Source organism: Schistocerca gregaria, unplaced genomic scaffold, assembly GCF_023897955.1.
Source record: "Schistocerca gregaria isolate iqSchGreg1 unplaced genomic scaffold, iqSchGreg1.2 ptg000723l, whole genome shotgun sequence".
Lineage (NCBI taxonomy): Eukaryota > Metazoa > Arthropoda > Insecta > Orthoptera > Acrididae > Schistocerca > Schistocerca gregaria.
The window spans coordinates 23,625-29,530 of NW_026062100.1; positions in this window are offsets into that span (position 1 = coordinate 23,625).

Consider the following 5,906-nt stretch of genomic DNA (forward strand, 5'->3'; position numbering starts at 1 on the left):
GTTTCCGGAATCCATGTTGATTCCTACAGAGTAGATTCTGGGTTTCCAAAAACTACATGATACTCGAGCAAAAAACCTGTTCTAAAATTCTGCAACAGATCAACGTCAGAGGTATAGGTCTATAGTTTTGCGCATCTGCTCGACGACCCTTCTTGAAGACTGGGACTACCTGTGCTCTTTTCCAATCATTTGGAGCCTTCCGTTCCCCTAGAGACTTGCGGTACACGGCTGTTAGAAGGGAGCGCAAGTTCTTTCGCGTACTGTGTAGAATCGAATTGGTACCCCGTCAGGTCCAGTGGACTTTCCTCAGTTGAGTGATTCCAGTTGCTTTTCTACTCCTTGGACACTTATTTCGATGTCAGCCATTTTCTAGTTTGTGCTAGGATTTAGAGAAGGAACTGCAGTGCGGTCTTCTTCTATGAAACATCTTTGGAAAAAGGTGTTTAGTGTTTCAGCTTTACGCCTGTCATCCTCTGTTTCAATGCCATCACCACCCCGGAGTGTCTGGATATGCTGTTTCGAACCACTTACTGATTTAACGTGAGACCAGAACTTTCTAGGATATTCTGTCAAGTCGGTACATAGAATTTTACTTTCGAATTCACTGAACGCTTCACGCATAGCCCTTCTTACTCTAACTTTGACATCGTTTAGCTTCTGTTTGTCTGAGAGGTTTTGGCTGCGTTTATACTTGGAGTGAAGCTGTCTTTGCTTTCGCAGTAGTTTCCTAACTTTGTTGTTGAACCACGGTGGGTTTATCCCGTCCCTCACAGTTTTACTCTACACGTACCTGTCTAAAACGCATTTTACGATTGCCTTGAACGTTTTCCAAAAATACTCAACATTGTCAGTGTCAGAACAGAAATTTTTGTTTTGATCTGTTAGGTAGACTGAAATCTGCCTTCTATTACCCTTGCTAAACACGTAAGCCTTCCTCCCTCTTTTTATATTCCTATTAACTTCCATATTCAGGGATGTTGCAACAGCCTTATGAATACTAATCCCTGTTCTGCACATACAGAGTCGAAAAGTTTGGGTCTGTTTGTTATCAGTAGGTCCTAGATGTCATCTCCACGAGTCGGTTCTCTGTTTAATTGCATGAGGTAATTTTCGGATAGCGCACTCAGTATAATGTCACTCGACGCTCTGTCCCTACGACACATCCTAAACATCTGAGTGTCCCAGTCTGTATCTGGTAAATTGTAATCTCTACCTAAGACTATAACATGCTGAGAAAATTGATGTGAAATGTATTCCAAATTTTCTCTCAGTTGTTCTGCCACTAATGCTGCTGGGTCGGGAGGTCGGTAAAAGGAGCCAATTATTAACCTAGCTCGGCTGTTGCGTGTAACCTCCACCCATAATAATTCACAGGAACTATCCACTTCTACTTCACTACAGGATAAACTTCTACTAACAGCGACTAACTCTCCACCACCGGTTGCATGCAATCTATCCTTTCTACCTGTCTGTACCTTTGTAAAAATTTCGGCAGAATTCCTCTCTGGTTTCAGCCAGCTTTCTGTACCTATAACGATCTCAGCTTCGGTACTTTCTATCAGCGCTTGAAGTTCCGGTACTTTACCAACGCAGCTTCGACAGTTTACCATTACAATACCGATTGCTGCTTGGTCCCCGCATGTCCTGCTTTGCCCCGAACTCATTGAAGCTGCCGCCCTTTCTGTACTTGCCCAATGCCATCTAACCTAAAAAACCGCCCAGCCCACGCCACACAATCCCTGCTACCCTTGTAGCCGCTTGTTGCGTGTAGTGGACTCCTGACCTATCCAGCGGAACCCGAAACCCCACCACCCTATGGCTCAAGTCGAGGAATCTGCAGCCCACACGGTCGCAGAACAATCTCAGCCTCTGATTCAGACCCTTTACTCAGCTCTTTACCAAAGGTCCGCAGTCAGTCCTGTCGACGATGCTGCAGATGGTGAGCGGTGAGCTAAGCTTTCATCCGGCTAGCGAGACTGGCAGTCTTCACCAAATCAGATAGCCAGGGAGGGTTTCCTCCGATCCATAGCGACACACATCATTGGTGCCGACATGAGCGACCACCTGCAAATGGGTGCAACCTGTACCCTTCATGGCATCCAGAAGGACCCTTTCCACATCTGGAATGACTCACCCCGGTATGCACACGGATTGCACATTGGTTTTCTTCCCCTCTCTTGCTGCCATATCCCTAAGGGGCCCCATTACGCGCCTGACGTTGGAGCTCCCAACTACCAGTAAGACCACCCTCTGCGACTGCTCGGATCTTGCAGACTGAGGGGCAACACCTGGAACAGGACTAGCAGCCACGTCAGGCCGAAGATCAGTATCGGCCTGAGACAGCCCCGGACTTGCGCCCTACTGAGCTCAGCTTGATTCCTGACGTGAAGGTAGCGTTCTCGCTTTCCGCGTCTGGGTTCCCGGGTTCGATTCACGGCGGGGTCAGGGATTTTGTCTGCCTCGTGATGGCTGGATGTTGTGTGATGTCCTTAGGTTAGTTAGGTTTAAGTAGTTCTAAGTTCTAGGGGACTGATGACCATAGATGTTAAGACCCATAGTGCTCAGAGCCATTTGAACCATTCGTCGAACTTTGGGGTATTCGGTTCGGAGCTGTTATGGAGATACGTCAGACAATAGACCGCTCCATTCGAACTAAATAATCAACTGGCGTAGTTAGGGTTATCTTGCTCTTTCGACATCACTGGCGATGGCTTATATACATGAGCTGTTCAAAACATATCCGACCTTTTTTAATTGTTGAAATCAACAATGGTGTCAGGGCCCGCATGCGTTCATGTTTTCAGGCATATTTAGCACACATACCTGATTTTCTCCACTACTTCGGAACACTTGCAAGTCGTACACGTTGGATTTAGTATTCTGAGCAATATGACGTCTTTACATCACATTTGGCTCCAAGCTTGGCGATTCTCAAGTTGAAACCATCGTGTGTTTGTGGACAAAGTAATGGGTACTGCAGGGCTAAAGGAGTGGTAGCCGCTAATCAATGAAGACAGAAGCCAGTTAAGGTACGCCCGCAATATCCGCAAATCAGGTCATTACTCATCCCGCAATATTGCTGGTGAAGCAGAATGGACGAATCACTATCAGAGAAGTTACAGTCTAATCTAAAAGCCGTAAAGTCAACTAACTAACTAGGTGTTACAATAACTAACGTCCGCCCGCGGTAGCTGATTGGTCAGCACGACAGACTGTCAATCCTAAAAGACCGGGTTAGATTCCCGGCTGGGTCGCAGATTTTCTCCGCTCAGGGACTGGGTGTTGTGTTGTACTAATCATCATTTCATCCCCATCGACGCGCAAGTCGCCGAAGTGGCGTCAAATCGAAAGACTTGCACCAGGCGATCGGTCTACCCGATGGGAGGCCCTCGTCACACGCCATTATTATTATTATTATACAATAACGAACAACTTAAATTGGAAAGAACACATAGAAAATGTTGCGGTTAAGGCTAACCAAAGACTGCGTTTTATTTGCACGACACTTAGAAAACGTAACAGACCTACAAAGGAGACTGCCTACACTACGCTTGTCCGTCCTCTTTTATAATACTGCTGGAAGATGTGGGATCCTTACAAGATAGGACTGACGGAGTAGATCGAAAAAGTAAAAAAGAAAGGCAGCACGTTTTCTATTATCGCGAAATATGAGAGAGTGTGTCACACAAATGATACAGGATTTGGGCTGGACATCATTAAAAGGAAAGCGTTTTTCGTTGCGACGGAATCTTCTCACGAAATCCCAATCACCAACTTTTTCCTAAGAATGCGAAAATATTTTGTTGACAACGACCTACGTAGGGAGAAACGATAAAATAAGGGAAGTCAGAGCTCGTATGGAAAGACACAAGTGATCATTCTTTCCGTGTGCTGTGCGAGATTGGAATAATAGAGACTTGTGAAGGTGGTTCGATGAACAATCTGCCAGGCACTTAAATGTGATTTGCAGAGTATCCATGTAGATGCAAGTATAGGTGGTCACATTTTTCATTTCCCCTGTATGTGCATATCGCTTCACACGAACTTTCTTACCTCAATGTCGATATCTGCATCATTTTCGAAATATGTGAGCTTACTTATATTATCTGTAATGTTAATATACAACATGAACAGTAAGGCTCCCAACACACTTCCCTCTGGCACAAGTGGTTACTTTTACACGTATAGATGAACTCTCCATTCAGGATGAGATGATGTGTCCTCCCTACAAAAATATTTAATTGGCCGTACTTTATACGGTGCTGGTAAACGGTCAACTACAATTGCTGTTTACTGTGCGGTAACCTCTAGCGTATCAGAAGCAGTTTAGGAACATTTTTTCAAATGAGTATCCGTACTTGTATTTCGGCAGGTGCACAGTTTTGCCATTTCAATTTTTGCATGTTTCGCAGATACCTTTTCGAAAATTTCGAGCAAAACAAATCGAAATCTTTATTACATCATGAAACAATGAAGAAGCAAATGAGGGTTTGTTCTCAAGCCCGAAGCAACATCTGGTACAAGAATCAAGGATTTTAATAAAGTAGCTGCCGATAGGTTTTTTTCGTTGCTAACAAATGTGACAATCACAAACTAATGACTTCTCAAATAACTAATTGTGATGAAACAGGCGTGTCGGTTAATCCTAAAAACCAATCGAACATCTCAGCTTGCAAAGGGAACCGTCCAGTGTGATCGTTAACATCTGCAGAAACGGGCGAAACTGCAACCATTCTCATTAGTACGTCAGCAAGCGGAGCTGACATTCCTCCTACGATTATTTTTCCACGAAAGAAGAAGCAGAAAGAATTTGAGTTAGGACTGGCAGCAGGAGGTTGCGCTAAGGTCCACAGCACCGCATGGATGGCCACAGAGTCATTCTTTGTATGGTTTTCACAATATGTGGTATTTTCTAAGGCATCAAAGCACGTCCCAGTTCTCCTTATATCAGATGGCCACTGAGCTCATACCACGAACACTGACGTTATGGACTACGCGAAGGAGAGTGGCGTTTCTTCACCACCACATTGCTCTCACAGACTTCAGCCGCTTGATGTTTGTTTTATAAATCCTCGTTATAGTGATTAACTTCGAAAATGGCTGCGGAGCCACGCAGGAAAAGTCGTAACTACCTTTCAAATTTCAACGCTTTTTGGTTCAGCTTTCGTCTAAAGCGCAACAATGAAAACCGCTATTAAAGGTTTCGAAGCTACTGCAATATGGCCCACGGACCCATCCATATTCAAGACGCACACTTCCTATCGGCACACACAACTGACAGCGGACGTGATAGGCCGTCAGATGAAGGGGTTATTATATCTGAACAATTGGAATTGCCTCCAACTAGCACACCAGCTGAAAAAGACGACTCAAACGGGCTGGATAATCAAGGGGACGAGGTTTCAGCGAATTGTTACAATGAACTGCCGCCTAAGAATAACAAAGTTATTGGGGCTAATTGTTCTAATCTTGGGTGCTCTTGGATGACAACTGACAACACAACCTCCTCATTTCATATTTCACCTGAGATTCTGATTTTCTTGTCAAAAGTTAACGAAAGCAAGAAAAGAGCGAGACTGAAAAGGGGGAACAACGTTGTTTTAACTGATTCGCCGTACAAAAAAAAAAAAAGAGTTAAAAGACATTAATGGGAGAAACAGAAGAAGAACTTTGACAAAGAAGAAAGAGCAAAAAGAAAACTTTTTGCGGAAGAGAATAAAATTAAGAACTCAAAAACGAGAGAAAGAGCCTGAAGATAAATGGAAAAAAGGAGAAATAATACTATACTAACGAGAGTGATTATGAGGAAAGTTCTGACTGTCAATGTGTATATTGTGGTGGGTTATATTCAAAATCAGTTGAAGGTTGGGTCGCTTGTTCCACGTGCAAAAAATGGACACACGATT